Source organism: Trichechus manatus, unplaced genomic scaffold (genome assembly GCF_000243295.1).
Source record: "Trichechus manatus latirostris isolate Lorelei unplaced genomic scaffold, TriManLat1.0 scaffold00061, whole genome shotgun sequence".
In the NCBI taxonomy this organism is placed as follows: Eukaryota; Metazoa; Chordata; class Mammalia; order Sirenia; family Trichechidae; genus Trichechus; species Trichechus manatus.
In genome coordinates, this window is record NW_004443997.1 from 10389903 (window position 1) to 10412705 (window position 22803).

Below are 22803 nucleotides of genomic sequence, written 5' to 3' on the forward strand. Positions count from 1 at the left end.
CGCGCACACACGCACACATTTAGAAGGTAGAGAAGAGGAGGCAAACACAATGATCATGAAGCTCTTCACCACTTTCTGGAGAAGGCCCCTTGTGTGTTTGCTCATTCTACCTTAAATCTTCTTGTAAGGAAGAAAATACAGGGATTATTCCTCTTTTTGTAATTTGGAAAAACCTAATTTAACAGGCTCCCCTAAGGCCATTGTTATGGATTGAATTATGTCCCCCCAAAATATGTGTTGTAAATCCTAACCTCTATGCCTGTGGTGGAGCCCTGGTGGCAACATAGTGTTTAAGAGATTAGCTGCTAACCAAAAGGTCGGTGGTTTGAATCCACCAGCTGCTCCTTGGAAACCCTATGGGGCAGTTCTACTCTGTCCTATAGGATTGCTGTAAGTCAAAATCAACTCAAGGCAATGGGTTTTTGGTTTTATGCCTGTGGTTATAATCCCGTTTGGGAATGGGTTGTCTTTGTTATGTTAATGGGCAGGATTAGTGTAGGGTGTATCCTGAGTCAATCTCCCTTTTGAGATAGAAGAGATTTAACAAACAAGCAGAGCAGAGATGGGGTAAGATAGATGCCAAGACACATGGAGATCTCTAAGGAACCAGGAGGCAGAGGCTGAAGAGACAAGGACCTTCCTCCATAGCTGACAGAGAGAGAAAGCCTTCCCCTAGAGCCAGTGCCCTGAATTTGAACTTCTAGCATCCTAAACTGAGAAAATAAATTTCTGTTTGTTAAAGCCCCCCACTTGTGGTATTTCTGTTACAGCAGTACTAGATAACTAAGACAGCCATACAGGATAGGGCCTAAGAGAGCAGACTTTAGGGTCGGGCAGGCCAGGGTGTGAAGCCAGAAACCACCAAGGACAAGCTCTTGGGCATCCTGAACTTGAGATTCAACCTAAATCTCAGTTTCCCCCTTTGAATAGTGGCGTTTCAGCTTCTCCCAGCTGGGAAAAACCACCACTCCCTACCCCACGCACTTGGGAAAGTCAACTTTAAATCGTTTGAAAATCAAGGGGTTGGATGCAATTATCTTTATAAACCTTTCCAATACTAGTAATAAACACTTGATTAAATGTTTATCAAAAACCAGGCACTGTGTGTTAACCCATTTAATTCCATTGTACCCATCGATGAGAGAAAGAAGCTGAGACAGAGAATCAGACAGAGGGAAAAATCCTATTGGAGCCACTGAAAAGAGGAGGAAACGGGACAAAAGGAGGAGGCAGAGAGAGAGCTAAGAGAATAAGAAAGAGGAAAGGCAAGAAAGAAAAAAGAAAGAAAGGTAGAAGGGCAGCAGAGGAGACAGGAAGCAAAAGAGGAAAGAAAGAAGATAAGCGAGGGTAAGGCTGTTTTGAGCGTCTTCTCTCACACCCCCGTTCTTCTTCCTTGCTTCAGGGTGTCCTAGAGTATCTAGGGCATGGCAGGTAGGGCGCCACAGGAGGGGCGGGGCACCAATGAGCAGTTTCTATTGGCCATTGCGGTTTCCATCCCCCGCTGTGAGAGATCATTCAGTAATTTGACACTAAAAATGGCGTAGTGGTTAAGAGCTCAGCTTCCGCAGTTCAAACCCACCAGCTGCTCCACGGGAGAAAGATGTGGCAATCTGCTTCGGTAAAGATTTACAGCCTTGGAAACCCTATGGGGGCAGTTCTACTCTGTCCTATAGGGTCGCTATGACTCAGAACGGACCTGATGGCAATGTGTTTTTGGTTTTTGAGGACCCAGGTGCTATTTTCAGTAGATATGCCCACTGTCTAGATCAGTGTTTCTTAAGCTTTGTGGGCGACAACTCCCTTTGAGAACATGAATAAAGCTTTTTTTGAACCCTCTTGATAAGAAAGTGTGTATACAATATCTCTCCCTTGCCATGTCTCTCTCTCTCTCTCTTTTACACACGCGCGCGCGCGCACACACACACACACACACAGTTTCAGAGCATTAACAAACTGCCTAAACCCATCCATAATCCCCATTTAAGACCATCTGCTTTAATATAGGGTTGCTATAAGGTTGCTATGAGTCGGAATCAACTGGAGGGCAATGGGTTTGGGGTTTTGGCTTCAACATACAGTGGGTTAGGGCCTATTACCGTGTGTGGGTGTTTGTGTGTATGCATGCATACGCACAGACACACGTGTGTGTGAGAGAGGCTTATGGGGAATGTTCAGCCTTTCGTATTTCACTAATAATGACAATATAAAGCCAGGTTACTCCTGGGAAAGAGAAGCACATTAGGAGACAGAAACAAGGCTGAATCTCTGGCAGGGTGACTTGCAGGACTTCCAATGCTAAAACTAGGAAAGTCCTGGGAAAACTGGACAATTGGACCACAACAAATAACGTACCGTATTTACACAAATAATGCACACCTTCTGTGTTGGTTTGACAGCTGCTCCCTCCCCTCTGCAAGTTTCCTAAGTGTGCTATGCTAATTTTTCACATCAACATGTTAAAAAAAAATTGGCATAGCGGCGCTTACAATAATACCTCTTGGGGGTAGGGAGCAGTTGGCAAATAAAGAAGACACGTGTTATTTGCATAGAAATATGGTAAACTGGCCAGAAACGGTGGCACTTAGTGGGCAGAGGGAGCAGGTGACATGGAGAGAGTTGGCTGGTCCATGTCTACGGTGAAATCTGAAGCCTCTTCAGCACCCACCGCCCTCCTTCTCCTCTGTGGGATTGCCTGGGCTGCAGTTTTCAAGCAGCGGGGTGCTGAGAAAGGGGTGGCTCAATTTTTGGAAGGAGAGGGAGATGGGAATAATGGGAGAAACCACGGCAGAGAAGCTTTTTCAGAAGATGAGTGTCAAATAATAAAATTTTTAAAAAGAAATTAGAAATAGGAAATACCAGTTACCAGTTCCCATCGAGTAGACTCATGGTGACCACATGTGTGTCAGAGTAGCAGTGTGCTCCACAGGGTTTTCAATGGCTGATTTCTCTGAAGTAGATTACCAGGCCTTTCTTCCAAGGCACCTCTGGGTGGATACGACCCTCCAACCTTAGGGTTAGCAGTCGAGAACGGTTGACTGTTTGTACCACCCAGGGACTCCAAAATAAATAATGAATGAATAACAAGATTGTTTGCAGAGGCGGGCATTATGTCATTAGAGAGGAAAAGAAGGCTTATCCTTCCCTCGAATTCCCTTCTGGCAGGGAAAAAACCAACAGAGCAACTTCATCACACCAATTCCTTCATGCTTCGGCAGGCGAGTGACAAAATTATCAGATGTGGGTCCCCATCCCGACTCCCACAGTCATTTTCGCCAAGTGCGCTGTGTCTGAAATAATGAAGGCAGCTTGATTAAATGCTCGCTGGCTGCAGCCACTGTGCTAATTTGGAGATGGGCTTATTAGTTTAATGACTGCTCCAGATCATCAGAATTCATTAGCATTATTGCCCGGCTTCACTAAACCTCAGCCCAAGGCTCCAGGCTGCCATGGTTGCCATCTCTCTATTTATGTCACTTCTGCTTCTTGGGGAGGACGCTGTGTGTGTGAGAGTGTGTGCGTGTGTGTGTGCACGCACGTGCATGCCAGCTAGGATTGCGTTTTTGCCTTATCTGCATGATGTTCTTAGCTCTTCTCCCCAACATGAAAAGTTGCTAGAGCCCCTTTCTGCTTTCAGCACATCCATACATAACCAGGGAGCCCTGGTGGTGTAGTGGTTAAGAGCTTGGCTGCTAACCAAAAAGGTCACCAGTTCGAATCCACCAGCCACTCCTTAGAAACCCTATGGGGCGATTCTCCTCTGTCCTATACGGTCGCTATGAGTCAGAATCGACTTGATGGCAACGAGTTTGGTTTTTTTTTTTTTTTTTTTTTTTTTTGGTTTTATGCGTATCCAGAGAGAGTTTCTGAATGTATTTTGGTGAACTATTCTTTTTTCATTAGGCTGTTGTTGATAGCTGCTGTAGCGTCACCCCAGCTCAGGGACATTCCATGCACAACAGAACAAAACGCTGCCCGGTTTTGCAGCATCCCCATGATTGGCTGTGGATCAGACCACTGTGGTCCATAGGGTTTTTTCCCCCTAAAATTTTATTTATTTCGTTGTTTTTGTTGAATATGCACACAGCAAAACATATACCAATTCAACAGTTTCTACATGTACCATTTAGTGACTTTGATTGATCCATAGGGTTTTCCTTGGCTGATTTTTGGAAACTATATTGCCAGACCTTTCTTCCTAGTCTGTCTTAGTCTAGAAGCTCCACTAAAACCTGTTCAGCATCATCACCACTACCACCACCACCAGTTGCCGTCAAGTCAATTCTGACTCATGGCAAGCCCGTGTATGTCAGAATAAAACTGTGCTGCGTAAGGTTTTCAATGACTAATTTTCTGAAGTATATCACCAGGCCTTTGTTCTGAGGTACCTCTGAGTGGGCTTGGATCGCCAGCCTTTCAGTTAGTAGCCGAGGGTGCTAGCAGTTTTCACCATTCATTTGACTAAGGAGTGTCAAAACCAATTCCTTACTAGGACCCAAAGTTTCTACATTATTGTCTTCCGTCCATCTGCTCCTGTGTCTCTGATTTCATCTCCTACATGTCCTCTTCCTTCACTCTGCTCAGGCTACACAGGCCTCCTTTCTATTCCTCAAACGTGCCAGGTAGGATTCCCACCTCAGGGCCTTTGCCCAGGCCGTTCCCTCTGCTTGGAACACTCTTCCCTAAGAGAGCAACATGGCTCACTCCCTCACTTCCAGCTGCTGCTCAAATATCACTTCAGGGAGGCCTATTGTGACCACCCTGCTTGAAATGACAACTCCCCCAGTACGTCTCTCTCCACTACACTCTGTTTCATTCATCCCTACAAAACCTACTTTATAAATTTACTCATGCACTACATTTAGTGTCTGTACGCCCCCACTATAATGTCACTGTTGTCTGTTTTATCTATTGCTGTATCCCCAGTGCTTAGAACTAGCATAAAATAGAGGCTCAATAAATATATGTTGATGAAATAAATGAATTAATAAATGAATGAATGGAGTCCATATGCAAAGAAATAAGGATCACTGTGGACTCAGGGGAAGTCACCTATGAGTCACCTTTAAGCTGAGCTGAGGATTCAGGGTGTTCAAAGTATGTCAGTCATGATGGCGGCCGCAGAACTGGGGACTGGCCAGCTCTGAATCCCCCTCCAGGGCTGGCCATATTTTGTCCTGCGGACCCACTTCTTCCACTTCTTCTTGGATACAGGAGTAGGAGCAATTCCATAGGCTGGTCAGCAGCATGGGATGTTACTTGATACAGATGAAGATGAGTTAAAACACACACACACACACACACACACACACACAGAGCTGCCACGGAATTTATTCTGACTCTCATTCTTCCCATGTATGGCAAAGTACAGCTGTGCTCCATAGGGTTTTCAATGACTGATTTTTGGGAGGAAGTAGATCACCAGGCCTTTCTTCTGAGGCACCTCTGGGTGGACACGAACCTCCAACCTTTTTGGTTAGCAGCTGAGCACCTTAACCATTTGCAGCACCGAAGGACTCTGAAGACAAATTGGGCCAAGGTAGTTCTCTCTCTCTTTTTCTGGAACTTAGACTGCAGAACACTGAGCTGAAGTGACAGTGAGGCTCGGCTGCTAAAAGGCTGTACGAAGAGATGCCACGTGGCACGGCTGAGGCTGTAAGAGCCAAGGCAAGTGGGAGTTCTGAGGAAGAAGATGCTATAAGGGAGAGGGAAGATACATGGATGAAAAAGTGAGGAGGGTACACACAAGTGAAAAGTGAATAGAGTGCTGTTGTTAGCTGCCGTCGGGTCGGTTCTGACTCATAGCAACCCCATGTACAACAGAACGAAACACTGCCCAGTCCTGCGCCATCTTTATAATCATTGCTATGCTTGAGCACATTGTTGCAGCCACTGTGTCAGTCCGTCTCATTGAGAGTCTTCCTCTTTTTTCGCTGACTTTACCATGATATCTTTTCCAGGGATTGGTCCCTTCTGATAACATATCCAAATTAAATGAGCTGAAGTCTCGCCATCCTCACTTCTAAGAAGCATTCTTGCTATACTTTTTCCAAGGCAGATTTGTTCGTTCTTCCAGCAGTCCATGGTATATTCAGTATTCTTCACCAACATCGTAATTCAAAGGCATCAGTTCTTTTTGGGTCTCTCTTATTCACTGTCCAGCTTTCACATGCATATGAGGTGATTGAAAACATCATGGCTTGAGTCAGGCACACCTTAGTTCTCAAAGTGACATCTTCGCTTTTTAACACTTTAAAGAGGTCTTTTTCAGGATATTTGCCCCATGTGATATGTCTTTTGATTTCTTGATAGTTGCTTCCATGGGCATTGATTGTAGATCCAAGTAAAATGAAATCTCTGACAACTTCAGTCTTTTTTCCCTTTATCATGATACTACTTATTGGTCCAGTTGTGAGGAATTTGTTTTCTTTATGTTGAGGTGTAATCCATACTGAAGGCAGTGGTCTTTGATCTTCATCAGTAAGTGCTTCAAGTCCTCTTTGCTTTCAGCAAGCAAGGTTGTGCCATCTGCATATTGCAGGTTCTTTCAGTTTGAGAAATGCTGAGCATGTTCTTCCCTTTTGGTTTTCCACCTCCAGGTCTTTGCACATGTCGTTACAATACTTTACTTTGTCTTCTCGAGCCACCCTTTGAAATCTTCTGTTCAGCTCTTTTTACTTCATCATTTCTTCCTTTTGCTTTAGCTACTCGACGTTCAAGAGCAAGTTTCATAGTCTCTTCTGACATCCATTTTGGTCTTTTCTTTCCTGTCTTGTTAATGACCTTTTGCTTTCTTCATGTATGATGTCCTTGATGCCATCCCATAACTCATCTGGTCTTCAGTCATTGCTGTTCAATGTGTCAAATCTATTCTTGAGATGGTCTCCAAATTCAGGTGGGATATACTCAAGATCATACTTTGGCTCTCATGGACTTGTTTTAATTTTCTTCAGCTTCAACTTGAACTTGAATATGAGCAATTGATGGTCTGTTGCATAGTCTGCCCCTGACTTTGTTCTAACTGGTCGTATTGAGCTTTTCCATCATTTCTTTCCGCAGCTGTAGTCAATTGGATTCCTGTTTATTCCATCCGGTGAGGTCCACGTGCATAGTTGCTGTTTATGTTGTTGAGAAAAGATATTTCCAATGAATAAGTCGTTGGTTTTGCAAAATTCTGTCATGTGATCTCCGGCGTCATTTCTATCCCCAAGGCCATATTTTCCAACTACTGGTCCTTCATCTTTGTTTCCAACTTTAGTATTACAATCACCAGTAATTATCAATGCATCTTGATTGCATGTTTGATGAATTACAGACTGCAGAAGTTAGTAAAAATCTTCAATTTCTGCATCTTTGGCATTAGTGGTTGGTGTGTAAATTTGAACAACTGTTGTATTAACTGTTCTTCCTTGTAGACGTATGGATATTATCCTGTCACTGACAGCGTTGTACTTCAGGATAGATCTTTAAATGTTCTATTTAACAATGAAAGCGACACCATTCCTCTTTAATTCGTCATTCCCAGCATAGTAGACCACATAACTGTCCGATTCAGAATGCCAATACTAGTCCATTTCAGCTCACTAATGCCTAGGATATTGATCTTCAAATGTTCCATTTCATTTTTGACAACTTCCAATTTTCCTTGATTCATACTTTATACATTCCACATTCCAATTACTAATGGATGTTTGCAGCTGTTTCTTTTCATGTTGTGTCGTGCCAGATCAGCAAATGAAAGTTCTGAAAGCTTTACTCCATCAGCATCATTAAGGTTAACTCTACTTTCAGGAGGCAGCTCTTCCCTAGTCATATTTTGAGTGCCTTCCAATCTGATGGGCTCATCTTCCAGCACTACATCAGACAATGTTTGGGTGCTGTCCATAAGGTTTTCACTGGCTAATTTTTTCAGACGTAGACAACCAGGTCCTTCTTCCCAGTCTATCTTAGTCAGAAGCTCAGCTGAAACCTGTCTACCACGGGTAACTATGATGGTTAAGGTTGTGCATCATCTTGGCTGCCGTGATTCCCAGTGGTTTGGCAATTATGTAATGATGTAGTTTGGCAGTTATGTAATAATGTAATCTGGCAGTTATTTAATGATGTAATCATCCTCCATGATGTGATCTGATGTGACCAGCCATTCAGTTGTAAGGGGAGTTCCCTAGAGGGTGTGGCCTGCAACCTATATATATATAAAACCACACAAAAAAAAAACCCATTGCCATCGAGTTGATTCCAACTCATAGTGACCCTATAGGACAAAGAACTGCCCCATAGGGTTTCCAAGGAGCGGCTGGTGGATTTGAACTGCCGACCTTTTGGTTAGCAGCCAAGCTGTTTGCCACTGCACCACCAGGCACATATATATATGGACATTGTGGCAAAATTCACTTGCTTGCTCTGGATCCTGCATCTCATCATCATCTCACCTCCGGTTCTTGGGACTTGAGCCAGCTGCCTGCCATATTGCCTGCCGATCTTGGGATTCACTGGCCTCCGTAGCCTATGAGCCAGCAGCCTGCCATCTTGCCTGCTGATATTGGGTTCGTCAGCCCCTGCAGCTGTGTGAGTTAGGAGAAGCCTCCAGCCTGATGCCCGACCCATGGACTTGGGATTTGCTAGCCTCTACCACTGCATGAGTTTTTTCTCTGAGATAAATCTCTCTCTCTTTCTTTATCTCTCTGTCTCTGTCTCTCTCTGTATGTATATATACATACGTATACACTTCACTGGTTTTACTTCTCTAGAGAACCCAGCCTAAGACAGTGACCCTGCTGGTATTTGAAACAGCAGTGGCAGAGCTTCCAGCATCACAGCAACATACAAACCACCACAGTATGACAAAATGGCAGACTAGTGGTGAGGATAGTGTGAGTTATGTTAAAAAGAGTAAAGATCTAAAAACTACTGGCTGTAGATATTTCTGCAAGCTTCCTTGTATCCAGAGTAACCTTCCATGATGTTTTGCCCTGTCCTGTTCTTGTCTTGGGATTTCCATGATATTCTCTGCCCTATATTGCTTCATCTACCTCTACCTTGGGGTCATAGGAGAGGTTGCTAGACAGCAAAAGACCTTTGCTAAAATATTGTTGTTGTTAGTTGCTCTCGAGTTGATTCCAACTCCTGTTGACCCCATGTGTGCAGAGTAGAACTGCCCTATAAAGTTTTCAAGGCTGTGACCTTTCAGAAGCAAATCACCAGGCCTGTCTTCTGAGGTGCCGCTGGGTGAGTTTGAACCTCCAACCTTTCAGCTAGTCATCAAGTGCTTAACCATTTGTGCCACCTAGGGACTCCTTGCTAAAACATAGGAGCTGGGAATTCTAAATTGTATTTGACTTGATTCTTCTTTTTACCATCTGTAAAATGGGTCAGCTATAGATAAAATGGTGTCCCTCGGTTGTACAAAAATTTAGACGTTCAAGTCCACCCAGAGGTACCTCAGAAGAAAGTCCTGGTGATCTACTTTCAAAAAATCAGCCATTGAAAACCCTATGGAGCACAGTTCTATTCTGATATACATGGGGTTGCCATGAATCAGAGTTGACTCAACAGGAAGTAGTTTTATATATATATAAAGGAGTCCTGGTGACACGGTGGTTAAGAGCTCAGCTGCTAACCAAAAAGTCAAACCCCCAGTCACTCCATGGGATAAAGATGCGGCAATCTGTTTCCATAAACAGCCTTGGAAACCCTCTGGGGCAGTTCTACTTTGTCCTATAAAGTTGCTATAAGTGTGAATCAACTTGATGGCAACAGGATATATGTATACACACAAACACACACACACATTTGTATGTTGAATTGAACCGTATAGACCTTTTGGTAACCTATTTTTTCCACTCCACAGTAAAGTGTTAACATCTTCCTAGGTCAACTCCTTTAAATCTTTTTATTTTCAAGAGAAAGGTAATGGAGCCTCCACCAAAATGCAAACAGTAATGACAACAAACTACAAGTCCTTTCTACCTTGATGTGTGCATCTGTAATGAAGTGTTAAAGGTATATCAGGACAATAGGGAGAAGCTTCATTTGTCTTTCTCCAGCTTGAACTGATGGCTGGTGATTGGACTAATAATGGTCCATGTATTGTTGTAACTTCAGGAACTGCTCCAAAGCAAGGACTCATCAAAGTGAGGAAGTGAAAGGATTTTTTTCTCCCTCCTTTAAAAATTAGGGAAAAAAACAAAAAGATTTCCTTTAGCTTGGAGATATAGTTTAATTAGAAGATTTTTCTCTTGGCTTTTTTTTCTCCTCCCTCTTCTCCCCTCCTCCAAAGAGCATCCTTGAGAAACAGCTTCTGAAACATGAACAAACAAAATCATTCCAATCGTTTAATCTGCTCTCTGCAACAAAGCCAATGGGAGACTGTCCCTTCACCCCCTGGGTTTGGCCCTTCATGGGAGAGGAAAGGAGGCGAGGTCCAGATTGAAAGCCAAAAGCAACAACAAAACCTCCACTCCGCTCTGGGCTGTTTTACTCTTGTCTTGCTTAATTTCCCTAAATTGTGAGATCCTTGAGGACAGAGACTCTGATTTATTTCTGCACCTTCAGAACCAAGGACACAACATAAAAGTCTCAGAATGAATGAGTGAATGAATGAATGAATGGATAAGTGATTTGCAGAATCATTCTCAGCTTTGCTGTCTTTCTTCTCTCGTGCACGCAATACATGACTACATTACATTCATTTGGAAGAAAGGAAGTTTTAGAAGCCTACCTTTACTCTACCACGTTTCCCCAAAAGAAAAACCAGTAAAGATTCTTATAAAGAAATTATAACAAAGAGGAGGCGAAACACAGCATGACATAACCCAAATAGCAATCTATGATTGATTTTGGTTAGTGAGTGGCATTTTGGGGTGAGGAAGGACTTACCCATGCTCCTCAAATCTCAGTGCCCTAGATGAGCATCCCTGGGTATCCTTTTAAAGCCCACACTCATTTGTTCCACCTTCAAAACGTATAAAATCCTCGATGACTGTCTTAGACTGGGTTCTCTAGAGAAGCAAAACCAGTGACACGTATAAATATATATACACAGAGAGAGAGATTTATATCAAGGAAATGGCTCACGCAGTTGTAGAGGTTAGCAAGTCCCAAGTCCATGGGTCAGGCTGGAAGCTTCTTCTGACTTATGTAGCTGCAGGGGCTGGTGAGTCCAAGATCTGCATGTAAGCTGCTAACTCAAGTCCCAAGAACCGGGGGTCGGATGAACAGGAGCCAGGTGCAGGATCCAGAACAAGCAAAAACCCACGACCCTTGCCAGAAAGTCCACCTATGTTGGATGCAGGCCACATCCCCAGGGTAACTCCCTTTCAACTGATTGGCTGCTCATAGCAGATCCCATCATGGAGGTGATCACATTATATCAGATCCCATCATGGAGGTGATTACATTATTATATGACTGCCAAACTGCATCATAACTGCCAAACCACTGAGAATCATGGCCCAGCCAACGTGGCACACAACCTTAATGATCACAATGACTCAAAAAGGTAGTTGTGGGGTTGATGTGGTAGTCACAGCCATGCAAACCCAAGGTTTGCATACTCCGTAAAATGTCTCAAGGAATTTCTCGAATCTTGCATTCACTAAAGTGAGCCATGTGTCCCTCTCTACACTTACTCATGCTTAAAGGATTGTCTCAAAGTGTAAACAAACAAAGGTGTGGGAGTCAGAGGCAGTTTCATTCTTTATGGAGCCTGAATCCGAGCAGAAAATAGAATTCCATTCAGATGGTTCAACAGAGAGACATTTTTGAAGGGGCGAGTTACAAAGGTGTGAGCAGGAAATGCATAGTGCAGCACTCAGGGACTGCTAAGAGCAAGAAGTTGTTACTAACCTTGGGCCTGAAGGGGTAATGGGAGGAAATAGAGTTCCCAGGGCCAAGTGAGAGCTGGAGCTATGGAGGAGAGGCCACCTAACAGGAGATGTAGACATGGAGGACCCCAACCACTTTCACAACCATGAAGCAGAAGCAGAGAGGGAGCAGGGGTATTAATACCCCAACCTCTCTCTCTTTTGTTGTTTTTAGGTGCTATCGAGTTGGTTCCAACTCGTAACAACCCCATGAACAACAGAACAAAATGCTTCCTGGTCCTGTGCCATCCTCACAATTGTTACTATGTTTGAGTCCATTGTTGCAGCCACTGTGTCAGTCCATCTCGTTGAGGGTCTTCGTCTCTTTCACTGTCCCTCTACTTTACCAAGCATGATGTCCTTTTCCAGGGACTCGTGCCTCCTGATAACGTGTATAAAGTACGTGAGATGAGGTTTCATCATCCTTACTTCTAAGGAGCATTCTGGATGCACTTCTCCCAAGACAGATTTATTCATTCTTCTGGAAATCCATGGTATTTTCAATATTCTTTGCCAACACCATAATTCAAAGGCATTTTCTTTGCTCTTCCTTATTCATTGTCCAGCTTTTGCATGCATATGAGGTGATTGAAAATTCCATGACTTGGATCAGGCACACTTTAGTCCTCGAAGTGACATCTTTGCTTTTTAACACTTTAAAGAGGTCTTTTGCAGCAGATTTGCCCAGTGCATTGTTTGATTTCTTGACTGCTGCTTCCACTGCTGCTGTCTCTCTTCGCAACCTCCAGTCTCATACTTGAACCCCCTATTGGTCAAACTCAACTGGAAGCCAGTGGCAGGGAAGCCCAAGTCGTGTAGTCTTTAGGGTTTAGCCTCCGGGGACTCAGAAGAGGGCAGAGCAAGGAAAGGATGGATTTTGAGATGGGATGGGGGTGAAGTCAAAATAACCAGCATCTTGATCTATAGTAGCAGCTCAATCCATTGAATAGAAATAAATAAGATTGTATTGATCCAAGATGGTGATGAACTGGATAATGCAACCTTCCTATTTGTTGAGGAGACGAAGTAGATGGGAGCAAAGCTTGTTGGGTTATGTACTTGTGTAGAATCAAGATAGAAGCTTCTTGGGTGAAAAATGCCTGCTTCTATTTTACATATATGATACATTTGACTTTGGTGATAAGTGGTAGATATAGATAAAAACAAAAATAAACAAAACAAAGGACAGTGGGCCCTGGATGTGTGTTGTGTCACATGAAGACCTTCAAGATGTTCTAAAAGATGTAATCTGATGGTAGCCAGCCTCCAAGATGGCACCCAATGATCCCCACCTCCTGTATTTACACCGTGTGTAGCCCCTTCCCACATGGTACTAGGGTTGATCGGTGTGACTAGTAACATACAACAGAAGTGATGGTGTGTCACTTCTGAGATTAGGTTACAAACAACATCATAGCCTCTCTCTCTCTCTTTCCCTCAGATGACGTCCTCTGGGTAAAGCCAGGTTGGGAGTGGCCCTATGGAGAGCCCCACATGGTGAGGACCTGAGGCCTCCTGCCAACAGCCACATGAGCTTAGAAACAGATTCTTCCCTAGCCAAGCCTTCAAATGAGACTGCAGCCCCGGCCAACAACTTGAATGCAACCTCATGAGAGACCCTGAGCCAGAACCACCAAGGTAAGCTGCTCCCAGATTTGGAACCCTCAGAAAATGTGAGATTAATAGATACCTGTAGTTTTAATCCACTACGTTTTAGGATCTTTCGTAACACACTTGACAATTAACTAATACAACACTTGAGGCCAGAAGCGTTTGCTACTTTTCAGTAAGGATTGTCAATATGTACTAGAACCTTGTATTTTGTGTTTGTCACAATCAGTCACCAAGCCTAGCATCCATACTCATAACCGTTATAGCGTCTCTGAGTTTCTTCAGTTTACAACGAGGATGGCAATAATGCCCATCAAAGGGTTGTCCTGAGCATCAGATCGAATAAAGTATTTTAAGGGCCAAGACAGGGGGCAGTGGTGGTTCAGTGATAGAATTCAGTGCCTTCCACGCAGGAGACTGGGGTTTGATTCCTGGCCAGTGCACTTACAGCACAGCCACCACCCATCTGTCAGGGGAGGCTTGCATTTGCTATGATGCTGAACAGGTTTCAGCGATTCGATCTGCAACCAGTCATGGGGATGGATGATGCAGGACCGGGCAATGTTTTGTTCCATTGTGCGTGGTATAGCCATGAATCTGGGGCCAACTCAACAGCAGCTAACAGCAACAACAAATGCCTAGGACATTGCTTTAAATGGTGTAGCTGCTTCACACATGTAGCCATTAGTATTAATAAGGGAGAGAAATAGGTTTCAAAACCATTTGTAACTAAGAGGATGCTTCCAATGAAACTTGAGATAATAGGTCACCAGGATTGCCTGGTATATTTCGCCTCTGTTCTTTCTCTTGCTTCGAAGATGGTTCTGTTCTCTCGCAATGGCTGGAACGCACAGTTTCCCAAAACAACTAGCACTTCTGCCAACCCCAGGGCCCCGAGCTTTGAAACAGCTCCCTCCTGACCGTGGAGAATTGGCTGTCTCCACTCACATCTCCTTGGCAGCAAGGGGAATCCCTGATGTTCTGGGCGTGCCCTGTCATTGCCTGGGTGTGAGCCAGCTTTTGCTCATGATTTCCATTCTCTAATGACTTGGGGATGAGTATGGGACTGAGTCATAGGGATCCAGGCAGGGTGGGGGTGCGAGTGTGGTGTTGATTCTGAAATCACACGGGGTCAGGGGCCTCAGAAAATAGCAACAAGCAGTGGAGAGACAAAGGGCGCAGCTAACCAAGCTGTGCCATGATTCACGCTTGACCGGGGAAGACTCACCAGCTTTTCCTGTGGCTGCAAACTGTCAAGGTTTTCCTTTGATCAGGAACAGCACTTTCCCACCTTCTAGGAACGATGTGGACAACTTCCATAGTTTCAATCTTCAATCTCAAGTTGGCATTCACAATGCTCTTCCCAACTGGGCCAAAAAAAAAAAAAAAAAAATCCATCCATTTCAGTTTTTACTCCTTTCCCCTGGAGACAGGTGAGAAGGACAAACAGCAACGATAGCACATAGCTGTTGTGTGTCAGGTGTTCTCTCAGGCATAGAACAGCGGGCCGGAAAAGAACAGAATAGAATCGTCACGTGGAAACAAGGCAGATCCCAGTATTTCCACTTCTAGGCAGTCAGTCTTTCAGAAATTTAAAGAAAAAAAAAAATTAAACCCATTGCCATCAAGTCAGTTCCAACTCATGGTGATGCCATGTGCTCCAGAATAGAACCGTGCTCCATAGAGTTACCTTGGTTGTTATCTTTTATGAAAGCAAATCGCCAGGCCTTTCTTCCAGGGTGCCACTGGGAGGATTTGAACTGCCAACCTCTAGGTTAGCAGCTGATTGTAAACGGCTTATGCCAACAAAAGAGTGTATGTGCAAGGATGTTTAGGGTAGCACTGTTTGCAGTAGTGCAAAATAGGAAGCTACATACTTCTCCATCAATAGGGGACTAATTAAATCAATTCAGATACTTCCAGAAATGGAATATTCTATAACCATTAGCAAGAATGGACTCTATTTGTATGTACTGAGAAACACGCCATGCAAGGAGATGTACATATTATCCTATAAGTGAGCCATGTCACAGAATAAGAATTGTAGAGTCCCATTTCTGTTGTGAATTATTATCTGAGTGTATAAGTACATATACATATTTAAATAAAAGATTTAATATCTGGAAAATTACATACCAAACTGTTTACAGCAATTGGGGGTGGTCTGGATTGCGGGGGGTGATCAGAATGATAGCTTTCACTTTTTAAAAAAATCTATAAATTTCTACAGAATTTGAAATTATTGCAGTAAATATATTTGTGGATGATTTGTAATTTTTTAAATAGCTGAAGAACTCAGAAGTATAAGGCGGGGCACCTGAGTTCTCATGGATTCTCTGTGACAAACCAGTTATACGTAATGAATTAGTTTTGAAGAGCGGACTCAGGCATTGGAGGGAGAAGGAAGAAAAGGAAGAGGTGTCCAGGAGAAAAGGAGGAAGGAAATATAGACAATGGAAAGAAGAAAGAACGAGGGGATTCTAGTTTGGCAGGAGATATGAGGGTGATTCTCAAACTCTAGAATCACCTGGGCAGTTTGTTAAAATGCAGATCCCTAGGCACCATCCTAGGAGATGCTGAGTCAGTCAGCCTAGGGTGGACCAGGGAAACTAATTTGAATGCGTCTCTCAGGTGATTCTGATAAGAAACACTGAACAGCGGGGCTAAGGCCCAGCCTGCAACCGCTCTGTGCATCCTTAGACAAGCCACTTGACCTCTCTGTTCCATTCCTTCATCTATAAACTGAGAAAAAAAGAATCCATTACACGGTGGTTCTCAAGCTGGAGCGTGTGTCACGATGACCTGGAGCGCTTGCTAAAACACAGATTGCTGCCCTCTCCCTCGCGTTTCTGAGTCAGTAGGTCTGGGGCAGAGCCTGAGAATTTGCATTTCTAACAAGTTCAGGTGCTGTTAATGATGCTAGTCCAGGAACCACACTTTGAGAACCACCGCATTACCACAACGAGCCAGATTGGCATAAGGAGCAAAGCAGATTATACGTGAGAGAGTGTTTTGAAACTGTAGTGGCTGTGGTGTGGTGGTTGAACTCATTCAAATCCTGCCTCCTCCACTTACTAAGTAATTACTTTCCAGTTTGGGAAAAATCACTTAACTGTCCTGAGCCTTAGTTGCTACATCCCTGAAATGGGTATAACATTTTACAGGTGTGGAACCACTAAAAACGTACATGAGTGATCTCATGGGAGTGCTGTGGGGATTAGATTATTTTAATTGAATGTAACATTCTTAGTACAGAAGGTGTCAGCACATGATAAGCTTACAATAAATCTTTGCTTTTATCATTATCAGCATTAAAACACTGTAAGAGAGAAAAGAAAATGATCTGGGCACCAAGGAAGCACAGCAGGCATTTGACTGCCTACTGTATGCTCGGGGCCATCCATTCTGTACAATGTGTCCAACAGCAGTTACCAATGAGTTGACGCCAACTCATGGTGACCCCATGTGTGTCAGAGTAGAACTGTGCTCCACAGAGTTTTCAGTGGCTGATTTTTCAGAAGCAGATCACCAGCCCTTTCTTCTGAGGCGTCTCTGGGTGAACTCGAACCTCCAGCCTTTTGGTTAGCAGCTGAGGTCATTAACTGTTTATGCCAGAAGAGTAGACCAAATAAAATCAGTCTGTCATACTATGGTGGCTTGTGTGTTGTGACGCTGGAGGCTATGCCACCAGTATTTCAAATACCATTAGCTCACCCATGACAGACAGGTTTCAGCAGAGCTTCCAGACTGAGACAGACTAGGAAGAAAGGCCTGGTGGTCTACTTCTGAAAATCAACCAGTGAAAACCCTATGGATCACAGAATATTGTCCGAAACTCTGATTGGCATACTTCTTTAAAAAATAAAAATTTATTTTGTTTTAGGTGAAAGTCCACAGCACAAATTAATTTCTCATTCAGAAATCTATATACAAATTGTTTCATGACTTTGTTTGCAATCTCTGAAATGTGAGCGCACGCTTCCCCTTTCCACCCTGGGTTCCCTGTGTCCATTCGTTCACTTTTCCTGTCCCTTCCTGCCTTCTCATTTGCTTTTGGGCAGGAGTTGCCCATTTGGTCTCGTATACTTGATTAAACTAAGAAGCACGTTCCTCACGTGTGTTATTGTTTGATTTATAGACCTGTCTAATCTTTGTCTGAAAAATAGGCTTTGGGAGTGGCTTCAGTTCTAAGTTAGCAGGGTGTCCAGGGACCATAGTCTCGGGGGTGCCTTCAGTCTCTGTCAGACCAGTAAGTCTTATCTTTTTTTTGTAAGTTTGAATTTTGTTCTACATTTTTCTCCCACTCTGTCCAGGACTCTCTATTGTGATCTCTGTCAGAGTGGTCAGTGGTGGTAGCCGGGCACCATCTAGTTCTTCTGGGCTCGCACTGGTGGAGGCTGTGGTTCATGTAGTCCTTTAGTCCTTTGGGCTAATATTTTCCTTGTGTCTTTGGTTTTCTTCATTCTCCTTTGCTCCGGACAGGATGGGACCATTAGATGTATCTTAGATGGCCGCTTGCAAGCTTTTAAGACCCCAGACACTGCTCACCAAAGCAGGATGTGGACCAGTTTATGAACTATGTTATGCCAATTAACCGAGATATCTCCCAAGACAATGGTCCCCAGTCCTCAGCTCCAGCAACTCCATCCCTCAAGGTGTTTGGACATGTCTAGGGAGCTTCTATGACTTTGCCTTGGTCAAATGCTGACTTCCCCTATATTGTGTGTTGTCTTTCCCTTCACCAAAGTCGACATTTGTTTACTATCTAGTTGGTGATTTCCCTTCCTCGTCCCTACCCTAATTTGCTTACTCTGGATGCATCATCAGGAAGGACTGATCACTGGAGAAGGACATCATGTTTGGTAAAGTTGAGGGTCAATGAAAATGAGAAAAACCCTCAATGAGATAGAGTGGCACAGTAACCTCAACAATGGACTCAAACATACCAGTGATCACAAAGATGGTGCAAGACAGGACAATGTTTCGTTCCTTTATACATAAGGTCACCATGAGTCAGAGCCGACCCAGTGGCAGCCAGCAACAACTCCCTGACACAGTTTCTAGTTACCACAGATAATTTTATTTGCCTGTGAAATCCTTTGATACGTCATCTCTACATGTCTTTGTACAAGCCCCTCCTCTTCACTGGGCCTCGGTTTCTGTACCTGTAAAAAGAAAGGGATAGGAGGAGAGAGTCTTGGAGCCCCCTTCCACTTCTCATATTCCTCCGCTCTGGGATTGCAAAGCAGTGCAACCACCTGAAGCTCCCCCTCTCCCCACTCCTGGTCCAGCCTCCCCACTGGGCTCCCAGCAGAGAAAAGCAAGCGCAACCCATCTTCCCTCTTCCTGGGCTGCTGGGCGTGGTGACCCTTTCAGCCTTCCTGGAATCCGGATTAGGGAGTTTGAGCAATGCCCCTAAGCCCTGCACTCTATTAAATTTCCTTGATTTATAATGAGGATTTCTCACACCTCAGGGGAGAGGGGCTTTGCCGTCCCTGTCGGCTTCCCAGGCGGAACCCACAATCGCTTGGCCTGTTTATCCCCCGTCGCTACAACAGAGCCCATCTCCATGGCCCATCCCCAGAGCCCATCTCCAAGACCCATCTCCAGGACCCATCTCCAGGGCCCACTGGTGTCTCTTTAGCATCACCAAGCCCTGAGTCCTCTCCACCTACTTGGATTTTCACGCGTGGAGGTGCCCCAGGTTCTGATGAGGCATATTTCCTAGCTGGGAAGGCCGTCCTAGAGCACAGCCACCCACAGTGGGGCTTCCTCTGACCCTCAAATACTGTTTGCCTGACCTGGGGGCAGGGGCAGCATGGCTTCAAAGGTAGAGCCCAGAGAAGGGTTGGAGATGGGATGGCTACAGGATATGTCCAGGCCAGTAGTAGAGAACATGAGTGCTTGGGGCTGGGGTGGGGGGAATTGGTTTCAGCTTGAGTTGGTAGCACTTTGGGGCCAGAGAGGGAGTTGGGAAGGGGATTCAGGGTCCAACAAGACCCAGAGGAAAGAGGGCAGGATGGAGAGGTGAGAGCAGTGGAGACTCCTGGCCCCTTCCTCATGGCTTTGTTTTTTAGCTGGAGCCAGGTTTGCTTCCAAACCTGGGACCAAGCTGAGGCTGGGGAACTCGACACTCAGGCACATCCACACGCTGTGCACATGGTAAACTTCTATGTGTGCGTATAGTAGATGCCCCACAAACATCTGAGGCTAGTCTCTCATGGGTCCTTTGCCCAGCTGGCCACGTCCCCTGTGCAAGCCCTATGCGTTTGTTCACAGCAGCTCAGCCTCTCTCCCTCTGTCTTCTCTTACATACCTTTTACTCACCTCTCCTCTTTTGTTGTAATCCCCTCTCCCTGTTTTTCCTGTCCCTCTCGTTCTCTCTCTCCCTCTCTACTTTCTCTCTTTCACCTCTCATCTCCCCTCTGTTCTTCCTTTCCTTCTCAGTTGTATTTTCTCTTCTCTTTGCTCTCTTTCCTCTCTCTGAATCACTGTCTCCTTTCCCTCTTTTCTGTTGCTCTTCTCCTCTTTGACCAAACTAAAACCAAACTGGCTGGTGTTGAGTTGATTCTGACTCATGGCGACCCCAATGTATATCAGAGTAGAACTGTGCTCCATAAGGCTTTCAGTGGCTGAATTTTTGGAAGTAGATCACCAGGACTTTCTTCTGAGGCAACTCTGGGTGGACTCAAACCACCAACCATTCAGTTAGCAGAGAGCAAGTTAACCGTTCGTACCACCCAGTGACTCCCCCCTTAGACCAGTAGTTCTCAAACTGTGGTCTCCAGACCAACAGCATCAGATCATTTGGGAGCTTATTAGAAATGCTAATTCTCAGGCCCCACTCCAGACCAGCTGCATCAGAGACTAGGGGTGTGGGGCTCAGCAATCTGTATTTTAATCGGCCCTCCAGGTGATTCTGATGCACACTAAAGTTTGAGAATCATGATCTTTGGGGAAAATGGCAATGAAAAAGAAATGAACATCTTTGAGTGCTGATCCAATAATCCCTCATTTCTAAACATGTAAAACCCTCCTCTGCCCATTAGCTAATTAAGACATCGGACCACCAGCCTGGCTGAGATGATTTCAGGAACGGCACAGGCAATTACACTCAAGTTCTCTGATTACTATCATGCTGCTAAATCCCTTTGGCCAATCTGTGCCTTTCCTGTCCTGCTTCCTGCCTCTCTTTCTCTCTGCGTCAGTTACTTTAAGGAGAACAAAGATGAGAAATACATTGAACCTTCTGTCCAGAAGCTTAACTCTGGTTCGGCATTTGCCAAAGAGTATTTCTCCACTACTGACAGGGATATTGATAGGAAAAGGATCCCATAGTCGACCATGTGTAGAGAATGCCGGGTACCTAAATTTCTTTATTGCAGGATTTTTCAGAGCCTAAGTACGTGGTGAGATCGGTGGTGGTTCAGTGGTAGAATTCCCGGCTTCCATGTGGGAAACCTGGGTTTGATTTCCGGCCAGTGCACCTCATGCACAGCCACCACCCATTTGTCAGTGTGTTACTATGACAGGTTTCAGTGGAGCTTCTACACTAAGACAAACTAGGAAGAAAGACCTGGCAATCTACTTCCAAAAATCAACCAGTGAAAACCCTGTGGATCACAACGGTCTGATCCATAACTGATGGTGGGGATGGCACAGGACCAGGCAGCATTTTGTTCCATTGTGCATGGAGTCCCATGAGTCAAGGGCTGACTCAGTGGCAGCTACCAACAAGAATGCATGGTGACTCATCAAGTGGGGACCAGTGTTAGCAGCATGTCCTAAGTTTAACCACAGAACTCCATTTTCCACTGGTAATTGCACAGAATGAGCACATTGGGGAAATGCTGCTTTCGGAGACCACAACCTTCCCCTCCAAGACCTTAGTCTGTCTAGTCTTTGACAGAATTTGGTGTGGAGTGAAGGAACCAAGATGGTGCTCAGTAGAGTATGTTGACCCTGAAAGGGTATATGCATGAAGGGTGAAGTCACGCTCAGCGGCTCCCGGAATCCCTGACACACCTTCCTCTTCGTGTCTAAATGGATGATGAGCACCTGTCATGCTCTCTGCCGTCAATGTCACTCAATGACATTGACTGTGGTCCAGTTTCAGGGTAAAGGATGAGAAAGGTGTCTTCATGTTGCTCTTTCTGAAATATGACCAGGACTTACCCTGGAGATTCTGACTTAGTAAATCTGGTGTGAGACCTGGGAATCTATATTTTTTAAAAGCTCCCAGAGAGCTTTGAATGTACATGAGGAGTGAGAACCACTGGTTACATAGATCCATGCCTGGTGTTTATATAAGGTTACATCCAGAGACATAGGGAACACAAGACTATGTCTATAACCTCTGAGATGGACATCAGGGAAGACAGCCAGATCCTCTCTATAATACCATCCTTGATGCCCACATTAAGGGAAAATGGATTGTGATTTTGACCTAGGAATGGGATATTGAGGTAGTGGCAGAGAAAGCGAGCTTCCCGTTTTCCTACAGACTGGAAAGGTACAAAATCATGGTTTATCTCACTGACAAATAATCCTGTTTTTTCCTTCATGGGGATAAATCAGGAAAGATAAAAATGTTTATGGCCTTTTATTTTCCCCATTAAAATTGAAAATGCTTCTATTGAGTCCCACAAGAGGAAGTGTGTGTTTTTACAATTGAGATTATCTCTCTCAGTGGTCTTCAACCTGCTTTTAACAGCAGAAATCTTTTCTCAAGGGAAGTCTTACATTCAAACTCCTGTGTATAAAAGGGAGTCCCTGGGTGGTACAAACAATTAACATGCTCCGCTGCTAGCCAAAAGTTGGAGGTTTGAATCCACCTAGAGGTACCTTGGAAGAGAGACTTGGTGATCTACTTCCAAACAATCAGCCATTAACACCATGGAGCACAGTTCTACTCTGACACACATGGGATAGCCGTGAGTCGAAGTTGACTGGTTGGCAAGTGGTATGTATAACATAGCAAAGAAAGGTCACTCTTGCTGAAGAGTAGATGGGGGATCTGAAGCCTAAACAAATGGACCATTTTCTCATCAGTTTTGGGGGGCAATGGAGGCATTTCCTGGGAACAGAGTGGGAAACTCATAACTAATGGATGGACCCCCAAAAAAATCAATGAGAAAATTGCCGTGGCATTCCCCGCTCCAAAATGTCATTCTCCTAGAACATTTGAGAAGTCACAACATGGTTACAGCTTTAAAATTGTTCGTCATCGACTCCAGCAAGATGGCGGTCTAGGCAGAAGCACCACGCCGTCCCTCCACAACAAAGATCCGAAAAACTAAGCCAAACAGAGAATCAACAATCCTGAAACCCT